This window comes from Periplaneta americana, chromosome 4 (genome assembly GCF_040183065.1).
Source record: "Periplaneta americana isolate PAMFEO1 chromosome 4, P.americana_PAMFEO1_priV1, whole genome shotgun sequence".
Taxonomy (NCBI): domain Eukaryota; kingdom Metazoa; phylum Arthropoda; class Insecta; order Blattodea; family Blattidae; genus Periplaneta; species Periplaneta americana.
The window spans coordinates 132727525-132743826 of NC_091120.1; the positions used below are offsets into that span (position 1 = coordinate 132727525).

The 16302-nt window shown below is 38.5% G+C and overlaps 1 long non-coding RNA gene across 1 annotated transcript in view; it reads right to left on the reverse strand.

The window, feature by feature from the left end:
* LOC138698868 (uncharacterized) overlaps positions 1-15809 on the reverse strand; it is a 40351-nt gene extending 24542 nt beyond the window's left edge. The window contains exons 1-2 of the long non-coding RNA XR_011331970.1: positions 15719-15809; positions 10998-11120 (exon numbers count right to left, since the gene is read on the reverse strand). This is a non-coding gene — a long non-coding RNA (uncharacterized lncRNA). The remainder of the gene's footprint in view (positions 1-10997; positions 11121-15718) is intronic.
* Positions 15810-16302: the final 493 nt, after the last annotated feature.

Here is a 16302-nt window from a genome sequence, read left to right on the forward strand (position 1 = left end):
GGGGTTTGTATACAACTCCAAGGAGGCACCTTTTGTTGCTTGCACCGACTTCGATGAATAGATATTCAGGATGTTCTAAGACTTCATTCGAAGACTGGTAGACAATTTTAAAAGGTAAGTCCGATCGCACATATATCGCAACACCACCTCCGCGTTTACCGATTCGGTCATTTCTACAGAGGGTGTAATTATCTAAACTTACAAGAGAAGATGATAGGGAAGGCTTCAACCACGTTTCAGAGATGAGAATAGCGTGAAGAGACAAAGGAGAGAAAATAGATTGAATTTAATTGAAATGACAGAGAAGGCTTCGAGAATTTATGTGGACTACTTTTAAAGTGTTAGGATGCGAGCTGAAAGACGATTTTAACAGGGCACTGGTCGAAGGTGCAGGTAGTGGGTTAGAGGTGGCTGGGGTGGATAGTGGTGCGGCTGTGGAAGGGAATTCTGAAAAGTGAAAGTCGTTTGTGTGAGGGGCTGCAGACAGCGAGTCATTCACCTCGATGCAGTCAATACTGACAACTTACAGAAACTAAATTGATATAAACTAATAGTAATGCAATAATGACAGAGATTAGTAATAATATTGATATGATAACAGTAATAGTGAATATTGCAAGCCTACCACTAAAAATTGAATTACGTTCTAAGAAAATGTGGTAGTGTATGATATTATGAGCTAGTGCTTGCATATTGACTACGGCAGATCAGAAGCTTTTACAATTTTATGTTTTACATTCCCAATTTAAAAAAAAAATAATGCCGTTTGTGGTCCAGACATTAGTCGTGATGCAGTCTTTCAATAGTGCATGCCGGGATTGCGTTAAGTCCTCTCTCAACGTTATACCTGAGTTTTTTTTAACAATTTTGTATTAGTAAACACTTCTCTTTTTTTTCGGTAACTTACAAATTTTAAGATCACCGGCCGAGGTCGGTCTCCTTGCCTCCCAACCCGGTGACTCCTATCGATGTCGCTCACCACTAGGTTGACCCCGACTTTTGCCGCGACTTCGATGGCGATCTGGTCTGTGTCCTCGTTGTTTTTTTCCGGGATCCCAAATATACGGAGACACTGCCGGCGCTGATATTATTCAAGAGCGTCCTGTTTGTCTTCTAACTTCCTTTCTAGGCTGGCGATTCTCTCATCCTTCTCACGAAGGGATGCCTCCAGTTTCTCGATCACCTCCGTGTTGCGCGCGAGGGCAGACTTCAGCTCCGATACTATCGAGTCCTTGATGAGGTTGGCAGGACCCGCAAATATGGTGGGATCGCGCCAAGACTCCTCAAACACACGCTTCACACAATCTTCAATGCTTTCCTCCCGTTGCCTCTTTTTTCCACGAATCATGATACAAAAAATTATCAAACAACACTGGTAGAACAATAAATACAAAAAATAATAGACGAAATGCGGGTACACCTCCAGAAAAAATATGCGAATGCACGAGCTCAAACTAGCGTTGCTATTCACTGTCCGCCATGACACTAGCCATTCATTCATTCATTCATTCATTCATTCATTCATTCATTCAGTGTTCTGTCCAAGGGCAGATCTTTCACTGCAAACTCAGATTTTTTCAATCTTTCCTCTTTTCTGCCTTCTAGTTTGTCTCCTCATATAATCCATATATCTTAATGTTGTCAAACATCTAATGTCTTTTCTGCCCTGAACTCTTCACCCGTTCATCATTCCCTCCAGTGCATTCTAGAGTACACAATTTCTTGTCAGCCAGTGACCCATCCAATTCCTTTTCCTGATCAGTTTCAGCATCATTCTTTTTTCACCCACTCTTTCCAAGACAGATTCATTTCTTATTCTGTCTGTCCACTTCACATGTTCCACTCTTCTCCATATCATCATTTCAAATGTTTCTATTCACTTCTCTTCACTTCGTCGCAATGTCCATGTTTCTGCCCCATAAAATGCTACACTCCATACAAAACACTTCACTGATCTCTTCCTTATTTCTTTTTGCCAGATGTCCGCAGAAGATGCTCCTTTTCCTATTAAAAGCTTCCTTGGCCATTGCTATCCTCCTTTTGACTTCTTGGCAGCAGTTCATGTTACTATTTACAGTACATCCCAAGTATTTGAAGCTGTCCACTTCCTGAACTGCCTTTTTTTATAAATCGCAATTTTACCTTCTTTTTTCTTCCTGTGACCATGGCCTTCATCTTATTTGCATTTATCTTTATCCCATACTGCTAACAGCTGGCATTTGGCTGCAGTAGCATATTCCTTATTATCACCTTCTCGTTTGCTAATAACGCCATATCAACAGCAAATCTTATGCACTTTATTTTTCTTCCTCCTACTATCACTCCTTCACATTCTGAAAACAGTTCTTTACTAAATCCCCCAAGTAGATGTTGAAAATTATGTGTGTGATAAAGGGCATCCTTGTCGTACTCCTCTCCCAATTTCACTTCCTTCCGACATTTATTCTCTATGCATCATATATTATATCATAACATTTATTTTATATACATTCATCTCTAATTCTTCATAATTTTGTATTGCTTACAAATAATTGTTATATGAAATTGTTTTAATTATGGACATAAGTACATGAAGTTTAATTATGCTGAATTTTGCATATAATGTGAAATCCACTGCATATACATTACATGATGTTTAATGTATATGTTTTCAAGCGCATACACTAGATCTAAGCTGCTTACTTACAGTATGCTAGGAACGGGGGGGAATTGAATATGTACAATAGATTAATAGATACCAGTCAGTTAATATATAGCATGGAAGAAACATATCCTAACTGTACATACACAGAATTCATAGCAGTAAATATTGTTGTCTGTATGTTTATGTAAGTATCCAGTGCAATATTAGATAACCTTCCAGTGAGATTAAAGTGATTTGTGAACTACTACTGGAATGTAATAAAGAAATGCTGAATATATTGTTCAATTAATATCAACTACTAAATCAACAAATAACATGAATGTGTGTGTTTCATTTATACAAATATTTGAATATCTTGTCTTATGACAGAGGACATCAAGCTCTGTCCGTAGGATGGAGGGATACAATGCCATGAATAACTCTCAGCCGATTTTTCATTTCCTTCAGTTCTTCCCGCAAGGCCTAAGTAACAAACAACAGAATTGTTCTGTAGTTTAACAATATGATTGACAAGGTACACTTTTTAATATTGATATATACTTGCATCAATTGAAATCTTTCAATGTAACAGGAACAGTTTTTAACATTGTTCATTGATGTAGTAATTTTGTTACGTAAATTTCAAAACCAAACTTAGACTGTTAACTCAGCAATTTGAATCTATTTGTGTATATGCTCTAACAAATAAATGTAGGCCTGCTTCTATACTGTGCGTAGTTTAATTTCTATTTATTATGACCACGAAATATCTGTTATCGAGCTGGTTGTGCGAATTACACAGAGTTGCGAAATTAAATTTTGGTTCAAGGCTTTTAATATGAATTTCTGGCTTCTGTTGAAGGATCTGAAGTCGGAATATGCCTATGATGTATGAAAAAAAAATTTCTAATGGTTTGAGGAATTGCAATATTTAGAGCTCCATTCATGCAATATAACACATTTAAATACATAAATCAAGTAATCTTTGAAAGTGTCTCTACAGTAAACAAAATCAAAATAAAACTGTGAAGTTTAATGATTGGTGGCCTTCCTATCAAGTTTCTTTGGATGTCTATATGCAGAAATTCTAAATCAGCATTAAAAGCAGGTTTCACTTTTATAACAAACGGTTTTTGTTTCTCGAAGCGCATCCAGTGAATTGATGACCACTTGAACTGATGGCCAGATTCATCCCTGCATGTATCAACATTGGAATCCATTGATCCCTTGAAATGAAATTCTGTTTCATTTTTATTACTCTGAAGCCGATTTCGCCATCAGTTGCCATCGTAAACATCCTATTTGAAATATCAAGCGGTTTTTTTTTTGGGAAGAAGTCTTTACATAGGCCTACCCTCTGCCCTATTATATGGATTAATTTTGTAGTCTTCTTATAAGAATTAGCTCTCTTGCTATGACGTGATGGTGGTTTCAGTGTTACACAAGACATTGTGAATGAATTTTGTCGTTCCAAAGAACTCAAAGCCCAAAACGCATGGAAGATATCTCTTCGTTTTCTTCACCTGCATTATTGCAATGATGATTAACCTACTTTAATCTTCCCCTCCCTTTCATTTTACCCTCATGAACACTATATTCCTGACCACTATTCCGTAAATTCTTGGCTACATTATGCTTCCGAGGTCTACGATCTCTATTTTTCTTCTTCCATTTCCCTTGCAATAATACAGATTCTTCTTTAGGATCAGAAACTGATTCGTCAGAACATGTAGCATTTGAAACTCGAGTACCTAATGAGTAGACTTCGTTGAATTGCCACACGCAGCATGCAATCAAGTTGCCGATGTACGGTAGTATAGAGGAGGTGAGCGACCGCCAGTCTCGTAGAATAAGCAGTTCATGTTAAGAGTTGTGACCGGTCCAAATAGATAGAGCAGCTACAGCTAATGTATACCTATGTAAGCACTTGTTTTTGCATTACTGTGGTTGAAATAGTCAAAGCTTAACATTTGTACAGTGCAGACAAGAATTCAATCAAACATACTACAATGAGAGTGTTGTTGTTCCAAATAATTGCCCCTGGAATACCTTTACCTCCTCAGCCAGTCTTGACCCGTTGAGGAACGTGATTGGATGCTGTTAATTATTATGGAGAACATTACGGCAAAATAATGGAGGTAATTGATGCATTGGATAGCATAGACAGTTCCGCTGTTGCAACTGTAAAATCATTGCCTTCTGAAGAGCTATTGGAAGATATTCTGTTCATTGATTCTAATTTTAAAATCGTGTCCAAAAGCATCATCCTGTTAGAATCGTCTAAATTACAACTCTCAGAAGCCCTTAATATAATGGATAAAGTATCACAAACCGTTGTCCAAAATAACAATTCACTAATCTCAGAAAAAGTGAAATGTAAGTTCATAAACATTATTGCTAAAAAGTCTGCCTGTTCACAACTTCGTATTATAAATGATGTTCTATCAGGTCACGACAAGACATCTGAAGTTGGTGTACTAAAAAGTAGTGACTTTCCGTTTCTGGAAATATGTAGGTATTACATCGTGTGATGTTGAACGTACATTTTCCCAAAATAAAAACTGTTTAAGTGACCATCAGAGGAGGTTACTTTGCAGTCGCTCAAAATGTACGTAATTCTTCACTGCAATGCACATATTCAAAGATGATGTATCTTACATTAAATTTTAAGTGTTTATATATCTCACTATAAAATAATTGTGTATTTACATGTTTAGACATTTCCTATTTCAATGATCATTCATTATATTTCTTCAATACAAGATACAGGTTTTATTGTAACCGCAGTATACTGCTCAGTGTTTACATTAGAAGCATACTCTATCCTTTGCAAGTCCCCTTATCATACAGTCTATACGGCGTGCGCAGTAAACCTTGCGATTCTCGTGGCAATTCCACGAAGTCTACTAATGAGTATCACTAAAATCACCGAAGTTCACGGTTTCCATGTCACGCTGGTCACCTGTTTCACTTTTTTCATAAGTACCATATTCTGCAATAATACATATGTGTTGAAGTATTCCATTGCATGTATAAATAATAGTAATTATTACAATAATAATTACCGTATTATTATAGATCACTATTTATTTATTTATTTATTTATTTATTTATTTATTTATTTATTTATTTATTTATTTATTTATTTAGATGAGTGAAAAGAAGAGTTTGAATCTCGAATGAAGAAGTTATGTTTCCATTCATCACAATGGCATATTAGTAGTGGCCATTTATTATGTGATAAACATGAAATTATTACACAGTTAAATAAGTAATAATGAATAAAAACATCTTACTTTTCATAATTATTGATAATCCATCACATAAATCACATTCTTCTTGTTTTATTCTATCTTACACAAGACATAATAATCTTGCAGAAGACAGTGCACTTGTACCATATTTTTTCTGAGCGTCCGACTGTTTTTCCTAAGAGTCCAAATTTTAGGTAAACAGATCGCAACACCAATCGAATATTCAACTGTACTAAATTTTTCCTTAAATTTTCACATAACATACAGTACTTATATAGTATTAAATCAATTTTTCAATTTGTGTCACTTGTACCACCAATTTTTTCTGAGTCCTTCAATTTAGGAGGAACGAAGTTTTGAATTGTTTACATATCGTCCGAAAAACTTCAGGCATATTTTATTGAAGAAACCGAGTCTTGGATGAATTTCTTCAGATTTGAATGTTGTAACCACAGGCATGCAAATATTCAACGACACTGCTTTCGTCTTTGAATTCATCCTACCTTTGTGAAATATTTTGCGGCCCTATATTTAAGCTTTTATATTTTCGCGTCTTTGTGGATCTTTTACTCTTCGTCCTAGATCCAACTCTTGGATCATTATGTCAACAGCGCATTGCTCTTTCTTTAATTAATGTATGCGTTTGTATACAAGGTGTTTCAAAATAAGTACCGAATTTTTTAGGGATGATAGATTGGGTCTGATTATTCATATTAAGGATAGGAACCTGATATCCCTGATGAGTCGCTTTTATTCTACGTGATGCCCAAGTTGGACAATAAAACTAAGGGGAATAAAACCGCCATGATGATCTAGTGACAGAGAGCTGGACTTATATTTCTGTTGATCCGGGTTCGATCCCCGATGTACCCCCGATTTATGACTTGTGTTTGTCAATCCCGTGTCCAGGTAACACAGGGGCTCCGAAAGCTCCAGTTTCTCCTCTGTGGCATCCAAATAAATCATCATCATCATCATCATCATCTCATTGCGGGTGTAGCGCAGACCAGGTCCTAAAGTGCACACTGGACAACACTTCTGTCGGTTAATTGATGTATATAACTGGCTTCATGTGGGTGAATGACGAACAATCAAGTACCCGCCATTATTTAAAAATTAATTTAACTAAAGCGAATATCTGTGTCAGTTTTCATTATTATGAACTAAACGAAAGGTGGGTGAAAAAGAGGTAACATACACGTAAGTGGAATAAAATAAAATTCTTAATGGATGGCATACTGTTCTATATATCTGTTCTACAGATAAAATATAGTGTTTAAAAATTGATTTCAATAAATGCTTGATCCACTGACGAAGATCAGTCGGCTGAAACGATCACCTGCAGATCTGGAGCTGACCTCGGGCTCGGGATAGATTCGCTCTTGACCTCATCACCTGGTTGAGTTTTATCCGAGGTTTCTACAACCGTAAGGTAAATGACAGGTAATCAATAGCAGATCATCGGCCTCATCTCGTTAAATATCTCGCTATCACCTATCCCGTCAACGCTAAATAACTTAGTACTTGATACAGCGCCGTTAAATAACCAAGTAAAAATATGATAAAAATTTGTCGTTTTTGTATTTGATTATTTAATAACGCTAATGACATTGGTAATAGCGAGTTGGTATTTGGCGAGATGAGACCGAGAATACGCCAAAGATTACCTGACATTCGCCTTAATGTTAAAGAAAACCTCGGAAAAAACCGAACCAGGGAATCAGCCCAAGTGGTGAATTGAATCCGCCCCCGAGCGCACCTCCGGATCGGCAGTCAAGCAACTTAGCCGACTGAGCTACACCGGTGGCTTAAATGTTTGTCATATGAAGAACCATGTTATAACAATTGGCCTATAGATAGCGTATAGGCAACATAAATTGTGATGTATGATAATAATAATAATAATAATAATAATAATAATAATAATAATAATAATAATAATAATAATAATAATAATCCGGGGCACGACAGCTCATGATGAAGTATGAGTGACTAGACGGCTGCTGGCCTCACGTCCACATGCCAAAACAGAGGAGACGATCATCCAACCAGAGTAGAGGTATCTATGGTTGGCACTTTGATCCTCCCTCCCCCAGCCATTATGGCTGACTTTCGTAACCGGTTTCACTATGTATTGTAGCTCGCGAAGTGCATCAAGATGCTGAGTGGGCACTATTCCAATACACGTCCGAAATTTGGTGACAAAATTTCTACCCCCATGAGAACTCGAACTATCTTGCGAAACCTACACAGGATGCCTTAGACGACGGGATATGATTTATGTGTACTAAAGGATTACTTACTGCCAGTTCATGTTTGAGAGATATTATTTCAGAGTCTTGCTCTTTCTTTAAATAATGTATGAGTTTGTATACGGGGTGTTCAAAAATAAGTACCGAATTTTTTAGGGATGATAGATTGGGCCTGATTATTCATATTAAGGACAGGAACCTGATGAGTCGCTTTTATTCTTCGTGATGCCGAAGTTGACATGTCGTACCCTGGGGGACAGACAGCGGAAGTGCTTTGGACCTAAATAGGGAACAATACGTACAGAATAGGCTACTTTTTAACATCCCACAATGGTATGGGGTTCGAAGCATAAGATGTCTACTTTGGTTAAGAAGAGAAGAAACGAGAGATGAAGATCAGTTTTATTCGGTTTACATTTACGTGAATGTAACTCACAGAAGGTGTTCAACTGTCCACCGTTGCCCTGACGACACAATTCCATTCGTCGGACCAAGAACCTTTGGACATCTTGTGCGTTATTGGGAACTTCGCCTGCAGCAGAGGCAATTATTGCCACTATGTCGTCCTCAGTGTCTACCGAGTTCTGATATACCAAAGCCTTCATGTGTGCCCACAAATAAAAATCAAGAGACGTGAGATGAGGTGACCGTGCTGACCAATGTGCCGGCCCACCATGACATGTATTCCGTCGAGATGAGGAACACAGCATTTACTGGAGAGCAGTCAGCAGATACTCTACATAGCACTACGTAGTCGAAAGGTGGATTAGCAGTGTAAAGAAATGAAAGGTGTTCTTTTCAAAGGTGGCTACTTAACTTCTATACCGATAGAAAGCATGTTGATATTGGATAGCGAGAGAATGGGTCATCGCGGACACCATGTTCCTATGCAAAACATAATCATCTAGGCACAACCTATCATCCATAAAAATTCGTTCCTTATTTCTCAAATACCCTGTATGGTGAGATGTTTCTTGCTATGTTCTGGAAGCGTTTGTGCCATTCTTGTGTTGTTATTAGTGCGGGTTTCATTCGATCTAGCTGCTTCGAGCTGATTGTATAAGTGAGGAGGATATCGAGCTTCTGCAGCAGATTGGCAGTAATCCCAATGTAGATGGCTTTGAAATATTTGACGAAATCTGTCATCCGACTGGGCATGGTTTCGAGAAGAGTATGAAAACACATCTTCGACAGGAACAATTAATGCTGAAGACAGTAATTCACCGGAAGATTGTTAATGGTAGTATCATTTTCATCAGTGTACGCAGACTGAAACCCTAATTCTTGTATCTTTGTCCAGGTACTTTGTTTTAGTGGAAGAAACAAAGTCCAAGTGCTGCACTTGGAAAAACACGTTGAACTGCACTTATTATACTTACAAATGACAACAGATGGTTCTGAATTATCCCAGCCGTAATATAAAAATTTCTGTAACACCAATCGGAGTATAACTTCGTACGATTCTTTCCTTTTATTTCCCATTCCTTCCACTTCGAATAATTTCTCTACGATTATTCATTGAAAATTTTACCTTCAAAATATTCAACTAAACTTAACAATTTTGTAACAAAAGTATTGAATTTTCAATTGTTAAGAAAGAAGTTCAAAATATTGATATACACTTAAGCATTTCTGAATAAAAATTGCTAAACGAAACAAACTTCTAAAAATGTATTTACTATGAAATGAACTAAATTTAATCGCAATGGGTGAGTATTCCGTGAGTGACAGTGAAAATTAAAATCGTTGCGTGTAATCACTTTGGGCATGTATTCCTGTATCAATATTCTTGGGCGAATTTTTTGGGTGAATTTTCTTTTGGGCCAACTTCCAATGTGCAGACTAGCCTGTTTCGGGTATGGCCATACTGTCTCCTACTCTGTTGGGTTTGTACATCTGACGGCTCCGGATCCTGAGTTCAAATCACATAATCTCACTAAGGGGAATAAACCTGCCATGATGGTCTAGTGACAGAGCGCTGGACTTAAAATTCTGTTAACCCGGGTTCGATCCCCGATGTACCAATCCCGTGTCCAGATAACACAGGGGCTCCGGGAGCTCCAGTTTGTCCTCTGTGGCATAAAAACAAAACATCATCATCATCTCATTGCGGGTGTAGCGTAGACCAAGTCCTAAAGCACACACTGGACAACACCTCTGTAGGTAAATTGGTGTATACGTATAACTGGCTTCATGTATAGGCTACATACATTATGATGGGTACAGTATGTATAATAATGATAATAATTATAATAATAATAATAATAATAATAATAATAATAATAATAATAATAATAATAATAATAATAGGCAAGACAGCCCATGAAGATGTATGAGTGACTAGACGACTGCTGGCCTCACGTCCACATGCCAAAACAGAGGGGACGATCATCCAACCAGAGTGGAGGTATCTGTGGTTGGCACTTTGATCCCCCCCAGCCATTATTGCTGGCTTTCGTAACCGGTTTCGCTATGTATCGTAACTCGCCAAGTGCATCACGATGCTGAGTGGGCACTATTCCAATACATGTCCGTAATATGGTGACAAAATTTTTACCCCCATGAGAACTCGAACTAGCTTGGATTCCGTAACGCGAATCCTACACAGGATGCCTTAGACCAGTCGTCGTCAGCACTCGCTGAAATGTGCAACGGGTACGCGGTGCAGTCCCATGTACACTGTCGTGCAGCATAGAGAGATAGAGAGCATACCCGCTAGCAGCTACGCAGTGCACTATGGTGCGCTGCGTTTTCCGCGGGTAAGAGATGCTAGCCCCAGCGTGCTCTATGCTGACGGCCCCTGCCTTAGACCACAACACCACGACGGGATATGGGGATATGATTTATGTGTACTAAAGGGTTACTTACTGCCAGTTCATGTTTGAGAGATATTATCTCAGAGTCTTTCATGATAAGAAGAGAGTTCAGGCTATTGTCTGTCAGATCTATTTGCGACTCTGAAGAGACGGCAGCATAGTCGCTTGTGAATGGCTACGAAAAGAAAACAAACTGGTAAAATTATTTTGAAAAGATAATGCTGAAATATATGAGGCATTGCGGATAGACTATTAGGCACAAACTGGCGATCGAGATTCTTTGTTTAGTTGAACCGCAGTACACGCAGTGCCTCATATATTCTACTACATTTTATTAATTTTCTTGATATAGCTACATTAAACTCAAGTGGCCTCGTTGTATCACTAAGCTATTGAAATGGTTCTCTGTCTCTTAGGACTGAAACAGACAACTCATACTCCAAGTGAAGCAGCTTCTTCTGATCAGTAAATGGCTAGAAGAGTATTAATAATCCAAAGGAATGCTACAACTGTTACTCACATCAGAGCTACTTGAAACCACGCCCCTATTCATCAGCTCCTAAACTGATAACGTCCACAGCACATTCATTCATAGTGTTCTGTCCAAGGCAGATCTTTGACTGCACCGAGCTCCCTCCAATCTTTCCTATTTTCCGCTCTCCTTTTTTTTGCGCATACGACCCATATATCCTAATATCGTCTATCATCTCACATTTCTTCTGCCCCGAATTCTTCTCACGTTCACCATTCTTTCCAGTACATCCTTCGGTGTGCAGTCTCTTCTTTTATTTTATTTTATTGGGTTATTTTACGACGCTGTATCAACATCTCAGATTATTTAGCGTCTGAATAATTTGAAGGTGATAATGGCGGTGAAATGAGTCTAGGGTCCAGCACCGATAGTTACCCAGCATTTGCTCATATTGGGTTGAGGGAAAACCCCGGAAAAAGCCTCAGCCAGGTGTCTTGCATCGACTGGGATTTGAACCCGGGCAACCTGGTTTCGCGGCCAGACGCGCTGACCGTTACTCCACAGGTGTGGAGCAGTTTCTTCGCAGCTAGTGACCCTGCCAATGACCTTTTTTCCTGATCAGTTTCAGCATTATTATTTGTTCACTCTTTGCAATACAGCTCCATTTGTTATTCTGTCTGTCCATTTCACACGCTGCATCATTCTCCATATCCACATTTCAAATGCTTCTAGTGGTTTCTCTTCACATCGTCGTAATGTATGTGTGTATTTATTCACACTGCAATGGGTATATACCTGGTGGCAGTGGTAACTAATTACACTCAATAATGACAATAATAAACGTATTAATTAAAATATAATTAATAATAATACTAATAATTAATACTACTACTACTACTACTACTACTACTACTACTAATAATAATAATAATAATAATAACAGGGAATATCCTAAATTAAATGAAGCACGATCACTTAAAATAACATTTAAAATAAATCTATTTTGTATCTTAAACCTAAGTTCGAACTAAAACCCACGAGTATGATATGTTCATATCTACAAAAGTACCTTTCAACATTACATTCATTTCTCTGTCAACTCACTCACTGCACTGGAACTACGACACATTTCACTGATTCTATCCTGATTTCACTAACACTTCAAAAACAAATTATTCACATCAAAAACATTTCACTGTTCAAATACTATGCACTGCCACTAAACTATAAAGCTTCACTGACAGGAACACGTTTCACTTACACAACACACTTCACTGACACAACACACTTCACTGATACAACACTTCAATAACAAAATATCATTTACACCCTTTAAATACTGTGTATAATTACCGTTTATTAACAAAGTCCTTAAGCCTATTTTCAAATACATTTTTGGTTGTTGGTAAAGTCTTTAGTAAGTCTGCAGGTAAAGCATTCCAGTCCCTGATAGTACAATTGAAAAAAGAAAACTTTCCAGTGTTCGTCCTCTGTCTTCTTTCCCTCGATTTATATGAGTGGTCGTTCCTTGAAGAGTAATTTGGCGGCTGCTACCTATTTTTTATTTCTCTCCAGGCAGGCTCACCTCTATATGTTTTGAACAGTGCGCATAATCGAATTCGCGTTCTCCTGTCCGTGAGTGTGTCCCATTTTAATGGTGAATTTTTCCGACAACACTTGAGGAGAGCCCGTTTTTTAATCTTTTCCAGTATCTTAATATGTTCTAATCTGTAAGGATCCCAACATGCATCACCATTTTCCATTACTGGACGTGCTAGTGATTTATATGCAATCTCTTTACATTTATTAGACCCTTTTCTTAGTACCCTCATCACAGAATGTAACGCTCTCCATGCTTTTCCCGCTGTGTCTGTAACGTGTTCCTCCCAGCGAGATAGCTACTAAATGTTTTTTAATTGGATTATTTTACGACGCTGTATCTACATCTAAGGTTATTTAGCGTCTGAATGAAATGGTGATAATGCGGTGAAATGAGGCCGGGGTCCAGCACCGAAAGTTACCCAGCATTTGCTCATATTGGGTTGAGGGAAAACCCAGGAAAAACCTCAACCAGGTAACTTGCCCCAACCGGGATTCGAACCCGGGCCATGCTAAATGTTATTCCGAGGTATTTACATTTGTTTACTTCTGGAATGGTTTCACCCCCTAACGTATACGATGCGACTATTTTATTTCTTTTCCTTGTAAAGCTGATGGCTTTGCTCTTTAGTGAATTTATTTTCATTTTGTTGGCTATTGCCCAATCGTTTATTCTATTGAGGTCATTCTGAAGAAGAGTAGTACCTTCATAACTTTTTATTTCCCTGTATACCATACAATCATCCGCGAATAAGCGAACCCTAGACAAGATATTAACTGGCAGATCATTTACAAAAGCCAGGAATAGAAGAGGCCCCAAGACGCTCTCCTGTGGGACTCCGGAAGTAATTGCAATTGGGTTCTATAATTCTTCCCCTACCCGTACTCTCTGAGTGCGACAAGTTAAAAATTCCTTGATCCATTGGAGCACTCTGAAGTCAATCACCGTTGATTGTAGTTTAACCAACAATATATCTGTGGGACTACATCGAATGCGCGTGAAAAGTCAATAATCACTGCATCTACTTGGCTACTGGAATCTATTCCGTCTTCTAAATCCTGACATATAGTTACTAATTGACTCTCACATCAATAGCCCCCCCCCGAAATCCATGCTGACAGTTATGTAACCAATTTGAGTTATCCCAATGCTGCCTTAGATAAGGTGAAGTCAAGTGTTCCATCTGTTTGCAAACCACAGAGGTAAGGCTGACCGGTCTGTAATTTTTTTGTATCTGAGCGAAACCCTGACTTATAAATTGGTACCACTATTGCATCTTTCCAATCTCGCGGGACAGTACCATTGTTAATTGATATTTCAAATATATGCACTAGATAGGGAATCATGGCTTCCCCTCCCAATTTTAGTAAGTCTCCGGCGATACCATCAGGTCCTACTGATTTATGAGTTTTCAATTTAGAGATCCTTCTCCTTATGTCCCTAGGCTTGATAGAAAACTGACCCGTATTTTCCACAGAAGCTAAGTGTGGTACTATTGTCTCATCCCAAAAACAGTGGCATAACAGGAATTTAATTTTTCTGCTTTTTTGCTGCCCTGTACGAAAAATTGATTGCGGTCATTTTTAGGGAGAAGCTCGAATAGTTTTCCTTGCGTCGTCTCTTCACATATTTATAAAAATTCCCCCCACCCGTTATGTTCACCTTTGAAAAGTTTATTTAGGTAATTTTCCTGCGCTATCTTCTTCGCATCAAGCAGTTCTTTCGATTGGTGTGCGAATTTTGTTTGTTTTGCAAGGCTTTCCTTGCGCTGTCTGTAGAATTTCCTTAGTTTTCTTTTCAGTTTCCGTATGTATTTATTATAATATTCCGGATCGGGATTGTTTGATAAGCGTTTAATCGGGATAAATTTCTGTATTCCTGTTAATATAATCTGCTTGAACTCCGCCCAGCATTCTTCTACACTACTGCCCGTTACTACCCATAATGAGTACTTTTCTCTAAGATAATTTTGGAAGCCTTCTCTGTCCGCTTTGTTATATTGCAAGATATTTTTGTTCTTTTTTCCGCTTTGCTTGTACCTAGCATTCCATAATATTTCAAGAATTACCGCATCGTGGTCACTAATACCTGGAATCACTTCAATACCTGCGACTATTTCTGAGGTCTTAAAAGAAATATGTCTAGTAAGGAATCTCCCCTTGTCGCCCTATCTGTTACTTGTATTAAGTTATGTTTTCCAGATGAGTGAGTTTACTAATGACTGGGCTTGACTCATCCCTCCCTCTATTGTACCCTGCCAGTTTACCTGGGGCAAGTTTAGGTTCCCCGCAACGATAACATACTGTCCGCGAATTTGTCTATTTTCCAACATATCTCTTTTTTACACAGTACGTTCAAGCCTCCTTTCGGGGCCCTGTATAAACCGATGATGTGTAATATTTTTCGCGAATAATCATCCGCTATGTCTATACTCAACATTTCGAACTCGGAGTCTTTAAAATTTTCAGCGCGCTGCAGGCACTCTTTTACACATATAAAAACCCCTCCCTCTGTTCCTACACGGTCGCGTCTGTATGTTACATAATCGTTTCTAAATACTTCTGAGTCTGTTACTTCGCTGGAAAGCCATGGTTCCGTTCCTATTATGACGTCAGGATTGTGCGAATCTACTAGGTTCCAGAATTCAATTGATTTATTATAAATACTTCTACAATTGACCTGCACACTAATAAAGACTTACCATTACACGACATAATATTGGTGATCCCTGTTGTTTCCGCTGTGGCCGCCGCTACAGCCTCCGTCTCTGCCGTTGCCGTCGCCGTCGCCGCTTCCTCCGCCGTTGTAATAGTAGTCGTACTGTTGTCACGCCAGGAGAAGGCGGCTGAAGTACTTAGACGGGGCGGAGGGGAAACAGTCGCGCATGCGCACCGCGCTGTTCACTGCAATATTCCTGTTTCACAAGCATCTACTGCACGTGTCTATGAATCTTTGCGACTTTGTGAAAATAATAGTGGGGTTTTTACTGTAGTGTTTTATTGGTTTCAATAAGACAATTGTTTTCAGTATACCACAAATCTTGTATTGCTTTAGTTATCCTTTGCTTTTCGTGTTAATAGTGTTGATAATAATATAGTTAATAGAATTTATGTTATTGCATATTGTTATTTAGGTTTATAGCAGTTTTTTGTTTATTGTAAATATTTCAACAAAGAGAAAACATACTATTTGCCGCCTCATTCCCGGTCGTTGCTTCTCTGCGTTGCCGCCGCCCGCGAGAACAGCGCTCCTAGTCCCGTCGCTCCTCGTCGATTTAGATGGACT